This window comes from Zootermopsis nevadensis, unplaced genomic scaffold, assembly GCF_977971745.1.
Source record: "Zootermopsis nevadensis isolate Lab colony 2312 unplaced genomic scaffold, Znev_1.0 Znev_ptg000083l, whole genome shotgun sequence".
In the NCBI taxonomy this organism is placed as follows: Eukaryota; Metazoa; Arthropoda; class Insecta; order Blattodea; family Termopsidae; genus Zootermopsis; species Zootermopsis nevadensis.
This window is the reverse complement of record NW_028259214.1, coordinates 306,073-318,998: the sequence shown is the minus strand read 5'-3', so window position 1 is coordinate 318,998 and position 12,926 is coordinate 306,073. Positions and strand designations below refer to the sequence as shown.

The 12,926-nt window shown below is 38.6% G+C and overlaps 1 long non-coding RNA gene across 1 annotated transcript; it reads left to right on the top strand.

Annotated features, from left to right (window-relative positions):
• The first annotated feature begins 3,939 nt into the window (after positions 1-3,939).
• On the top strand, positions 3,940-6,771 carry LOC147870909 (uncharacterized). The gene is made up of 2 exons (XR_015533017.1): positions 3,940-4,989; positions 6,701-6,771. It is a non-coding gene; the product is annotated as an uncharacterized LOC147870909 (long non-coding RNA).
• Positions 6,772-12,926: the final 6,155 nt, after the last annotated feature.

Below are 12,926 nucleotides of genomic sequence, written 5' to 3'. Positions count from 1 at the left end.
TTTATGGTTCAATAACCACATAGCTATAGATTCTGAAGCATATAATACCATAGCCAAGCTGGGGAAGAAAGAACACAAGAATAAAATTACAATCACTGAAAGAATTAAGTGCATTAGACTTCATTCAAGCAGAATTGCCCATTGAAAAAAATACTCTGTAGGTTATTTAATTGTTATTTAACTTATCCAAATGTTGAACAATGAATAGGATGAAAATAAAGTGGATAGGAAGCAGCACAAGCCTATTTATTTTAAGTTTAAAAATAAACTAACTAACTAGATGGCTTACAGAACCCTAAGGTTCATCACCGAATTAACCAAAGCCCTCCACCGGACCCTGTCCTGGGCCAACAAAATCCAGTCTCCTTCAACTCCTATCTCCCATAGATCCCGCCTGAGATTATCCTCCCATCTACGTCTAGGTCTCCCCAGCGGTCTCTTCCCTTCAGGCTTCCCAACCAATACCCGGTGCACACCTCTTGTCCATCCATGCGCACTACGTGCCCCGCCCATCTCATTCTTCTCGACTTAATCACCCTGACAATATTATTAGAAATATACTTCTTGTATCTATTAATGTCAATATGAAATGGTTCAAGGCAATACTACTTTTATTTAATCTATATTATCTCAAGTCAGAGTAGAGAATCTTACCATAAGAATAGCCAGACCAAAACCATTCCATACAGAATCCACGTATTTGCGTTTGAAGACCACAACATCCACTCTCTTTTTTACGGTGTAGAAAAATATGAACGTTACGAACATGACTTCACAGACTGCGACAAAGTAGTCATATGAGGTCACAAGTTGATGTAGCTTCACTATCTTGCAGTCATATGATGTTAAGATTCCTCTTGGTGTGTTCTCAAAAACAAGCCTGTTAATAAAGACATAAGAAGTTTAGTAATCACCAATTGGTTAAGCTGTACTCTTGGGTGGCCCTAACAAACAGTACTAGCTAGAGATGCTGCATCAAAGCTGATTGTCATTTGGAAGGATCGCAATATCAGTAGACGCACTGTTGTGCCAGCGGCCCCTTGCCGTGTATTTGTACCCCAGGGTAGCACTTGTTTCAGAAGTCTTGGGATTTCACAGAGTTACGCAATATACAGGATGACTGGTGGGAAGTCAGGAGAAGTCGGATTAAACCAACCACTCGTCCTACCGCAGAAGTGAGCATCCAAGTTCTGTGTTTTCTTGGGAAATAATGCATACGTGACTTCCATGGTGTGGTTAGGGGAATTACGAATCCGAGAAACGCCGATTCCAGGGCGGTTCCCGTGAACCACGTCATAACTGCGCGTCTTTTGATCTGTATAAAATTGAAGGATTGGTACTAAAAAGGGGCTCTCGCTAATAAGAAAGGTTGCTACTGGAATCTGTGTCGCTCGTGCTCGCCATGTTGCTGTTGCTCACATTGGTGTGTGGTCTGGGTGAGTACTTGTTTGTTCTACTGTGACTGTAGGCGAGATACTTGGTCTGGTTCGAGCTAGTTAATGGGTCAGGGAAATGTATTTTATAATTAAATATTATTAATGTAGCTTTTGTAATTGGAGTTTTATTTAGTATGTCATATTTACTGCTCCTTTATCAAAGTCCTTATCCGATGGCTAAAAAGAGAAAGAGACAGAGAGAGGGTTTGACCTGTAGAGCATAACAGCACTAAAATGAGACTGTTGAAGACTGGTGTTCCCAATTTTTCTGTCTGGTGCAGAAACATGGACAATTAAGGCAGAAGACAGAAGAAAAATCAATTCTTTTGAGATGTGGGCATACAGGAGGATGCTGAAAGTATCGTGGATGGAGAAAAAACCAATAACTGGATACTCAACGAACTCAATGTACAGAAGAGACTGTCCTCCATATGCTATCAGCGAATACTACAGTTCTTTGAGCATATTGTAAGGCGACAGGATGATAGCCTGGAAAAAATTATTGTCCAGGGAAAGGTTGAAGGGTAAAGATGGAGCGGAAGATCCCCAAGGCGATGGTGGACCAGCTGGAAGAGAAATTGAATCTGCCACTTGGCCTCCTACTCAGAGAGGTAGAAGATCGGGACCGATGGAGACAGATTGTGGAACGTGTCTAATGATGGGTCATCAACTTTCAACATTAAAAGCCAGACTGATGATGATGATGATAATATGGGACTTAAAATAAATTAACCAATGAAAAATACACAGTGTTCCATAAATGGCAGGGAATTTCTTAACTGGCTAAGCAACTATTAGCTTATCAAGAAAGACTTTGTTTCATGGGGCTGATTATTCTTAGTACCTCATTAATCTAGATGTTCATTCATTGGAGATCTATTGCAGAAAATTTCACACCACAGATGTCACATTATAGAGTCATAATTTGTTTTACCTTGTATTTAATTAAATATTTACTGTATTGAAAAATGTTTCAAATTAAAACAGAAGATCTGAATGAGATCTATATTTTATGTTCTGTATCATTATTTTTGTACGGTGAGCTATTTTTGGAAAACTGGTATAGCATTTGATATGATATTCATGGAAAACAGAAGTTACATCATATGATAAAAATTTAAAACAAATTTGCCAGATATCTGGTGTTAATAAGTGGACAGACATGACTGTCCTGTTATGCAGGTTATCGAAAGGATGCATAAAATGGTTAATATTAAAGATATTGAACATAATTATGACTGTGTTGCACATTTTTTTATGTGCTTAGTTTATGTACAGGTAACCCTCGATTTACGCCGGGGATGCGTTCGTGGAAGAACCGGCGTAAATTGAAACTCTTTTTATAGTGTAAATCAATGGGAAGTCAATGACATGCGGTCCCGGCCCCGAAACATTGACGGCTTAAGTTCCTCAAAAATTGACTTCACCTTCTCCGTGATAGCAATTTCAGTCAAGGGAATGTTTTTTCGATTCATGTCATCCACCCATAGCAACAGTAATTTCTCCATTCTTTCTAAAAGTTTACTTCTGCTATAACTCACTTGCGTTTCACTTACTCTCTCAGCCTGTTGCATCGACTGTTTTATTTTGTATGAATTTTTCATTATGGTAGTCACAGTGGAAGGAGGCAAATTCATACTTCTGCACACATTACGACGGGTATCACCACCTTCTATTCTACGAATTACGTCCATCTTATCTTCTAACGCAATAGACATACGTAACATTTTAGCAACACATTCACTTCTCTTACCAGACATGGTGGCTCTTCTACAATTTATAAATATAAAACAGTTGCTACTGCAGAATAGTGGTCGAACAACAACACAAACACGTTTAGTGCACAGTTTTCAGCACATTCAATGTGTCAACAAGAACTGAACTGAGCGCATTTTTCCATACTCCCTTACCAGGCTGAACGCAAATGACTCACCGTGAAGTGAGACCAATGCTCACGTGACTGTAGCGCAATGTTGGCGGATTTTTAGGAGATTATCTCGCAACTACTTAGCAATGAGTGCAGAGGTTACTGTATTTATAATTTTTATTCAAAATCAGCGATGTAAGAATTAACCAAAGCCTTTCACCGGTCTCCGTTCTCCTTGCTTTTTCTTGTAAAGTAGAATCTGTTACAAATACCATGAACAGCAAAATCACCCAAGGCAACATCGACTGTTTATTCGTCAATAATTTAAACAACATACCAACTGCAGGGTTTGTAAACAGCTGCAGCCGATGTGGTCAGTGGTCAGCTGCCCGTCTGACAGTTGCCTTGTTTGTTTGCAGTACCGCGCGGTGAGAGCTGTCACCTGGAGACAACATTTACAGCCCTTACTCTGGTTCTGGACATCCGGCGTGCTTCTACGCTGGTACTTTGCTAGACGAGTTCCTCAGGTTGCTGCGAGTGGCCCACCATTCGCCGACCCTCTTGGGCTTAATCATGCTTGACAAAACTAGGGGAAACGCAGTCTTCAAACTGTCTGCTCAGTGCTCGAAATTCATTAACCTCTTCACGGAAAAAACAGAGAAATTCAAACTCGATTATTCCATCTCTGGGGCAAAGCTAATTGACCTTTGCCATTGCTTGGCAAGGAGATTTTTCGCCATGACCCCACATGAACAGGCGGTGACAGTCAATGGAACGAAATGCTACATCAGTGATTATTATAGGTAAGGAACGGCACATTAACTTGGGGGCCCCGCGATAGGAAAATACTTTTATCAATAAAGAACACGCCACGTCGCCATGTTCAGGTTCTACTGCGAATTAACAACACTGTCGGTCTCCAGACACGCATGGAGGGGGGAAACAAGGGGTGCATACGGAATTTTGGCAGGGAATACTTCTGGAAAAAGACCACTGGGTAGACCAGGAAGCAGATGGGAGGATAATATCAAGATGGATCGAAGAGAGGTAGGATGTGAGGATGGCAAATTGACGAAGTTTGGCGCAGGATCGTGGCCGGTGACGGCCTTCGGAGTTGTCGGCGTTGGACATGCGAGTTCTCCTACCAGGGAGTTGGTTAGTTAGTATGTCCGTCTCCAGAGAGCGCAGCGGTGGTGTGGCTGACCTGAAAGCGTTCGCAAAATAGGTCCAACGCACTGTGGCTGGCGATTGTATTCGTATACATTATATTTTGTTATTATTTTGCAGAACATTTTTGAGAAGGCCTATTTTAAGTGTTAGGTCCAATGGCGAAGTCAGAATACTGAACCCACTCACTCAGAGTCGCTTGTAAAATGCTCCGCTACAAAACTGGAGCCCCTAAACAGGTCTGAATTAATTTGACAACCAGACAGTGACTAATTTGCCTGTCATATCCTCTTTCCAGTACCGTAAAAGCACTGAATTAGACCAGGACATGGAGTGGCCCCGTCAACCATGGGGATGACTATGACAAATACTGGGACACAGACTTTCACAACTGGAACAACAAACCTATCTCTGACTGGGACAGGGACGAACTTTATGCCTGGTACGACAAAAATGTGGAAGACTGGGACTGTGCCACAGAAAACTGGGACAAGGACTTCACGTAGGACAGACCCTCAGGTATGTAACCAAACATCTTATCATTTTGTGTTGCTTGCTATTAACAAGGGGGATATTTGGCTCATAAAAGACAGGCAGTAAAATGTTTGATACTGGACAGTTTTGCTCCTGATGCCAAGAGAACATATGCAAATGGTACATATCTGAGCTAATAGATTTTATCATCTATTTATTTATTAATTTGTGGTTTATATAAAGGCAGTTTCAGAAGCTCAAACAATATTTATATTCCTGCTTTTAAGTTCATGAACATGCTATTTCTTGCATGGAAATTTTAGAATGCCGTCTTCTGACAAAGTATCAACAAACTGTGAAAGTGTGGAAGAATGGAGTCATGTTTTCATATTTGTTATCTTTAATTTCCAATGCATTAATCTGTTACCAGAATAATGGTTAATTGCAACTGTTGGTAAAGAAACTGCTAAGGAAAATATTGTTGAATGAAGATTTCAGTCTACAATTATTACACGTATAGCACAAAATTTCTCAGGTTATGTGCATCTCATGTTACTTGTAGGATAATAAAAGGAAGGAAGGTGGCATTTCAATAATATTGATGCACAAGGCATGCATGTACTGTGTTTGAAAGAATATTTATTGTAATTGGCCACTTCATTTACGTGGGAGAGGTGGCATGGCAACATTACAATGGATTGTAGGGAAATCTGTTTTGAACCTCTGAGATGACTGACCACAACTTCCCATATGCAGGCATTGTTATTACTCTTGATTAATCTTCCAACTGTATGCTGCTACTTATAGTGGCAACAATATCAAATATTTTTCAAGTGGGCACAATGTATTTTTTTGTACTCCTTGGCTTTTGATTTAAGAATGATCATAATATCCTGCAGTGGAGAACATGACCACATTATGCTACTGAAAATTATATTATTGGATGGTACCATACCAACGACCATGAAGTTGTAAACCCAACGTCCCTGAATTACAAAATGAATATACACACTAAATATTATTGACCAGACTGCACTGTAAACAGCATTACATACATAGGAAGATGATATTAAAATCATCTCTTAACTGGTTCGAAAACTCAGCAAGTACATGAATTATTGCTCCTGTCAGTATGAGACCTGAGTTCTGATCATTTACCTCACAATTACACTTTACATTCTGACAGCAGACCATACTTGGTATTTCAGTTGTAACTGATTGTACAACCAAAAAATAATTTCTGAACTGTATTTTATAAGTTCTTCATATGAATCTGTTATTGCACAATAAACTGTGAGTAAAGACAAAACAGTCATGTCTTATGTGTATTTGACATCTTGTCAATGCCTTGTTTCCTGAGACTAATGCCAGCCGATATATAATTTTTAGAAACCATCAGATATAATAACTATCATTAGGACTGCCCGAGCAGTTCTTAGGAAGTGGAAATGCTAATATATATGGCACAATATAGACTAATATTATAAACTTCAATTTAAATTGCAGGCCGATTTTAGAGACAACAAAACTTCAGACCACTCATTTAAACAATTGCCTACTACACAAGTCCTACAGACAGTAATTTAATACATCAGGAAAGTGACCACCATCTGTGGTAACATTCCTCTTCAATTATGATGGATGGTCCATTCAACGGGCAAATTATAATATGTGGCATACTACGGAAATTATTTTAATCATGCTGTATGGGTAGGATACCTTAGAACATGCCTGTAATTTTAATACTGTGTTACAGCCAAGAATTCACGGCCTTACGCAACAAAACTGAGAGACTTTGACCCACTGAGACTTCTAGGGGAAGGAGGTAAGTGTAAATTTCCATTAGCATTTACCAAATTAGTTGTGCCTATCTCTTCTTCTAAATATAGGCCTGATTTTCTGTAATCCTCTAGATAAATGGGCAAAATAGTAGAAGTAGTACTAGCTGCAGCAGTAGAACAGTAGCACCAACAGCTGATCTGGAAGCATGAAATGTGTCACTGCAAAACATAAAAGATTTAAGCCTGTGTTGTAGCTGTTACTGTATGCAGACATGTGATTATGATCAATAGATATATCTAACCAACTAACCATATATCACCCAACCAGCACATTCTTTTGGAATGAGGGGTCAGCAGTGCAGGGGTGATAGTTGGAGTGAATGGCAGTGCTCATTGTCAGAAATTTACGATTTTAATTAGGGTGCACTCATATTTCCTTCCACTGATGCCAGATGGCATGTGCAGTGTGAATTTCTTCACACATGCTTTTATTATAAGTACAAAGGAAAGGCTGGCTGCACTTTTCATTCTTCTGGTTCATCTAGTTTCCAGCGGTTCAGGGTCTTCTACAGCTACCTTTCGTTGAGTTCGGCAGTAATAGTATTTCCATTCTTCCTGTTATTGTTCGCGAAGAGGGTTGGAGTGGTGAGGAAGAGGAAGACGACGAAGCTTTGCCGAAGCACACGCTGCATTGGCGAAAGTGAAGTCGTTCTTTTATGCGCTTAATATTAGTGAACGTGACGAGGAAAACATTTTGAACGTGGAAAGTGCTCTGTTTGGTCTAAAACGTAAAGTTTCGACAAACCAGTTGTCCATTAAAGACTTTTTTGGTAAAAAGAAGTAACTTTGAAAGAGAAACATTGTTTTTTTTAATTTTTAATGCTTTCCCGCATCTATCGTTTTTATTTCCCACCCCCGCCGAAAACGATGCATCGAGGTTTCACTGTATTAGACGTTGCAGGTATGTTAGTAGCACATGTACATATGTTACTTGTCAGTTATTGTGAAATGAAAACAATTTGCCCAGTTTATAAGTTATTTTCCTACAAGTTTAATTACGTTTCAGAGATCTCTCACCATACAGAGTTTGAAGACCTAACTAACTAGATGGCTTACCGAACCCGAAGGTTCATCACCGAGTTAACCAAAGCCCTCCACCGGACCCTGTCCTGGGCCAACAAAATCCAGTTTCCTTCAACTCCTATCTCCCATAGATCCCGCCTGAGATTATCCTCCCATCTACGTCTAGGTCTCACCAGCGGTCTCTTCCCTTCAGGTTTCCCAACCAGTACCCGGTGCACACCTCTTGTCCCATCCATGCAAGCTACATGTCCCGCCCATCTCACTCTTCTCGACTTAATCACCCTCACAATACTGGGGGAGCAGTACACATTTTTAAGCTCGTCATTGTGCAGTTTTCTCCACGCCCCATCGTCTTCCCTCTTAGGCCCAAATATCCTCCTCAACACCCGATTCTCAAACACCTGCAATCTGTGTTCCTCCCTCTGAGTGAGAGACCATGTTTCGCACCCATACAAAACAACAGGCAAGATTATTGTTTTGTATACTTTAATTTTCAGGTTCTTAGAAATCAGACGGGAAGACAAAATATTTTGGACTGAGAAGTAGCAAGCATTTCCGGAATTTAGTCTCCTCCTAACTTCCTCACAAGTATCGTTTTGATTTGTTATTGTTGTTCCCAAATATTTGAACTTTGTAACCCTTTCAAAGGATTTATTAGCCACCCTAAGATAATTTTGCCCGCCTGTCTTCTGATTACGAGATACTAACATGTACTTAGTTTTTTCTGAATTTACTTCCAGCCCCACGTGTCTACCAGCCTCTAGTAAAACTTCTGCGTTCCTCTTTATTGTATTTATATCGTCCCCCAATAAATTAACATCATCAGCATATGCCAATAGCTGATGTGTCCCATTCAATTGCAAACCCTCCTGCCTACCTTGGACCTTCCTGATGGCGTATTCTAGCGCAAAGTTAAAGAGCAAGATAGACAAAGCATCTCCTTGTTTTAGACCAGTTCTTGATGAAGAATGTCTCAGATACATATTTACCTGCTCCAATTTTGCTACATTTAAGCACATTTTTATTAGACCCACTAGCTTCTTTGGTATACCAAATTCAATAAGAATATTATATAGCACTTCTCTCTTCACAGAGTAATAGGCTTTTTTGAAATCTATAAATAACTGATGTACGGTCCCACCGAACTCCCATTTTTTCTCTAGTATCTGACGAATGCAAAAGATCTGATCAATCGTTGATCTGTTTCGTCTGAACCCACACTGATGATCCCCAATAATTTCATTCGCATATGGGGTTAACCTTGCCAAAAGAATGTTGGATAGAATTTTGTATGAGGTTGATAGCAGCGATATTCCTCGGTAATTACCACACTCAGTCTTGTCCCCCTTCTTATGAATAGGAATAATTATGGATTCCTTCCATTGTTGTGGCATCTCTTCCTTATCCCAAATTAACTGAATAAGCTTATGGATCCTCATATGCAACACTTTGCCACCTGCTTTAATTAATTCGGCCGGAATCTGATCAATTCCTGGAGATTTATAACTTTTCAACTTCCCAATGGCTAGTTCCACTTCATCTAAGCTAGGTTCTGGCACCAACAGTTCAGCTGTATGCATTTTAATCTGTCTAATATAACCAGTATCATGAACATTTAAGAGCTCGCTAAAAAAATTTTTCCACCTATTCACAATTTTTATTGGATCTGCAAGCAAATTGCCACTATCATCATTTACCAAATTGGTTTGGGGTTGATATCCTTTCTTAAAGTTTTTAATGCCTCTGTACAGGTCTCTGATGTTTTTTTCCTTATTATTTGTCTCAAGTTCAGCAATTTTGCCCTTCAGGTATTCCCTTTTCTTAGTCCTAAAGGTTCTACTAGCCTCACGTCTCACGTTACATAGATTATCCGCATTTGTTTTGTTTGGGTTCTGCAACCATTGAAATTTTGTTTGCTTCCTTCGATCTATTAATTTTGAACATTCTTCATCAAACCACGGTTTATTTTGCTTTCTCCTGTAGTATCCTAGTTTCTCTTTTGCTGAAATGTTGATGCAGTTTCTGACATTTTCCCACTCCCTGTTGATGTCCACACTTTCATTATCCTCATTTGCCTCTAAAATTTGAAACCTATTCGAAATTTCAACTTGATATTGTTCCTTTGCCTCTCCCTCACTTAATTTTTTCAACTCAAATCTTTCTGTGTCAAAATTTTGTTTAGTTCGTCTACTTACTGAAAGCCGCTCCCTCACTTTTGCTACCACTAGATAATGATCAGTGTCGCAATCTGCTCCTCTGAATGATCTCTCCGCCTTCTCTTATCTACTAAAACATGATCTATTTGATTGTGTGTTCTGCCATCTGGAGAAGTCCAAGTGTATTTATGAACATCACGGTGTGGAAATTTTGTACTTTTTATAATTAAATCTTTTGACGTAGCAAAGGTTACTGCTCTAACACCGTTATCATTACTAAGTGCATGGAGACTCTCGCTGCCTATTGTGGGTTTGAAGATATCCTCCCTCCCAATTTTTGCATTGAAATCTCCTAGCAGAATTTTCATGTGATACTTGCCAAATGTATCAAATACTGATTCCAATTCTTCATAAAAGCTATCCTTGATATCATCGCTTTTGTCTTCAGTTGGGGCATGAACATTAAGGACAACGATGTCGCACCAACATCCTTCCAAAATTACGTAAGACAACCTGTCACTAACAAATTCGAGTTTGAAGACCATGCATTGAAAAGTGCTAGTGTTTTGCTCACATCATAAGTATACATCATAAAACTTACAAATTACTTCTCCTTTTCACGTTTATTTTTTTCAGTCTGTAACACCTCCTGGTACTGCGTGGTCCAATTTTCTGGTTCATTCCCATAAACCTGTAATAAACACATTTCTTTCATCAGACACCCTTTTAACTACGTAGGATGGGCGGACGATTGTGAACCTGGAATTATAAAGAATGTGGAACTGATAATATTTTTCCAGAATTTATGTGGAGTAAAAACCACAAAGATTTCAGACAAAATAGCTGCTCTATGGACTTACAACTGAACCCAGCAAAGACTCACCAAACTGACAAACTCAAGCAGTGAACGTCGAGATACCTCTTCTTCAGCTCGACGTCCCCATCGGAACTCAAACTTTGGAGGATCGGGCTCAAGTACACAAACATATTCTAGATACATTTGACGTACAAATTCCTAATGAAATTAAATAATAATCAGTTATTAAAATGTCATTCAATGTTTTCACATTTGTCGTAATGCCAGTGTAATTTTTAAATTAACATTAATACTAAATTAAAACAAGAGATAAATTTTCAACTTACTGATGATCAAATATGTTTCAACCCTTGAAAGGTCATCCTCAAAGGTGGCATCTGTTAATTTATTATAATGCAAGCAACTCAGGGTTTAAAAAGGTGTCCATGATTTACAAAAATACACCATACACGCCACTCTAAAAATCATTATTCTACGACCTCTGCTCAAATATATTGGTATAATTAATCTCATGCTACAACATGGCTTGACAGAAACATCATTGAACATGAAAATAATCATCCAAAGCAACATTTTTTTATTTAAGACAAAGTACGTTTACACACTGCTACACTGATATCAAAGTTCTCATTTATTTTAATTTTGTGATTCCAAAATTATAAATAATGATTCAATTACATTACCAAATCTCTGAAATAAAAAAGAGATTCAATTTTTGTATTTCATATGGCACATTACGGCTGCCGCTGAAACTCAAATTTTAATGCAACATATTTTATGGATCTGGTGTTGTAACCAGTATCAATAGCATGAACCTTTAAAAGAAAACAAATGCATGTAACTCACCCCTGTTAACAATTTCCACACATCACCGAAGTACTCATGAGATCTGTTCTTACTCATAATACCAAGATTACTTAGGAAACTCAGCATATCCTCTGAAAAGTAACAATTTTTTACTGTACTAACGTGAATCAACAAATTATTCGAAACACATTTCTCACAGTTCTATATTACTGCCTGAAAGATTTCCTACACATATACTAATATCATGCATCCTGGTGAATTTTTCCATGAACCAATACATATGATTAGTGAGTCATTAATAAAACGTATGATGAAGATTTCTGTCTTCTGGGTTGTTGCACTGTGTAGTCTGGTCGATGTTTACCAGCGATGAATCGCCCTGATGACAGAGGCAGTATGACCTCTGAAACGTTGGTAAACAGATTACATAGCGCAAGAACCCAGAAGACAGAAATCTTCATAGTCACCGCTGTGAAAACCTCAAATCTTACAAAACATATGATGTATTTGAAGGTTTTGCTTTCTTTTAACTTCAATACCACAACATGTTCCAACTTGATGTTTTTATCAGGCGGTTTTGTATTCGCTGTACGAGGATACCAATGAACGCATGCTTCAAATTACCATAACTGAACTGTCCTAGCCATATACAATATTCTCAATGAAAATGTGTCATCAAATAGCGACAAAATTCAAAACTGCAAACACCCGTGCTAAAATAATTTCACTGATATTTTCGAAAATTTAAACTGCCGTACTTTTTCTCATGGCTCTACACTCCTTGAATGACTGTGACCTCCTCAAACATGGGAAGTTTCTTAATTGTTAGACATTGGTAGGACTCCTTGGATGACAGAAAGACGCGGACAAACATCCATGCCTTCAGTGGGATTCGAACCCACGGTCCCAGTGACTAAGTGAGCCCGCGCTCCAGACTGAGAGGCCACTGTGACCAGAAACTGCCATAATACATGTATTATATTTCGTGAAGGTAATCCCTTTTAAATGATTTTTCATGTTTTAAACGCGGAAGCCATAAATGTTTAAAACGTTAAGAGATATCTGTTGTTGTATTTGTTTATATAATTCATTATACAATTAAAACAGTCCACCTGAGACTTAAACTAATCAAGTAAGGAAAAAATTATTCCATATACACATGAAGATTTCATTTGGTACAGCATTGTCATCATAGAATGTACTAATTATGGCACTGCACTTCAAATAAGAAGAGACAAAGTAAAAGAATAACAAATTACATTAAATATAAACTACATATACACATAAAGCAAGCCTTTGACATTCTTCGTTCTGACTACATCATCCATTTTAAAAACA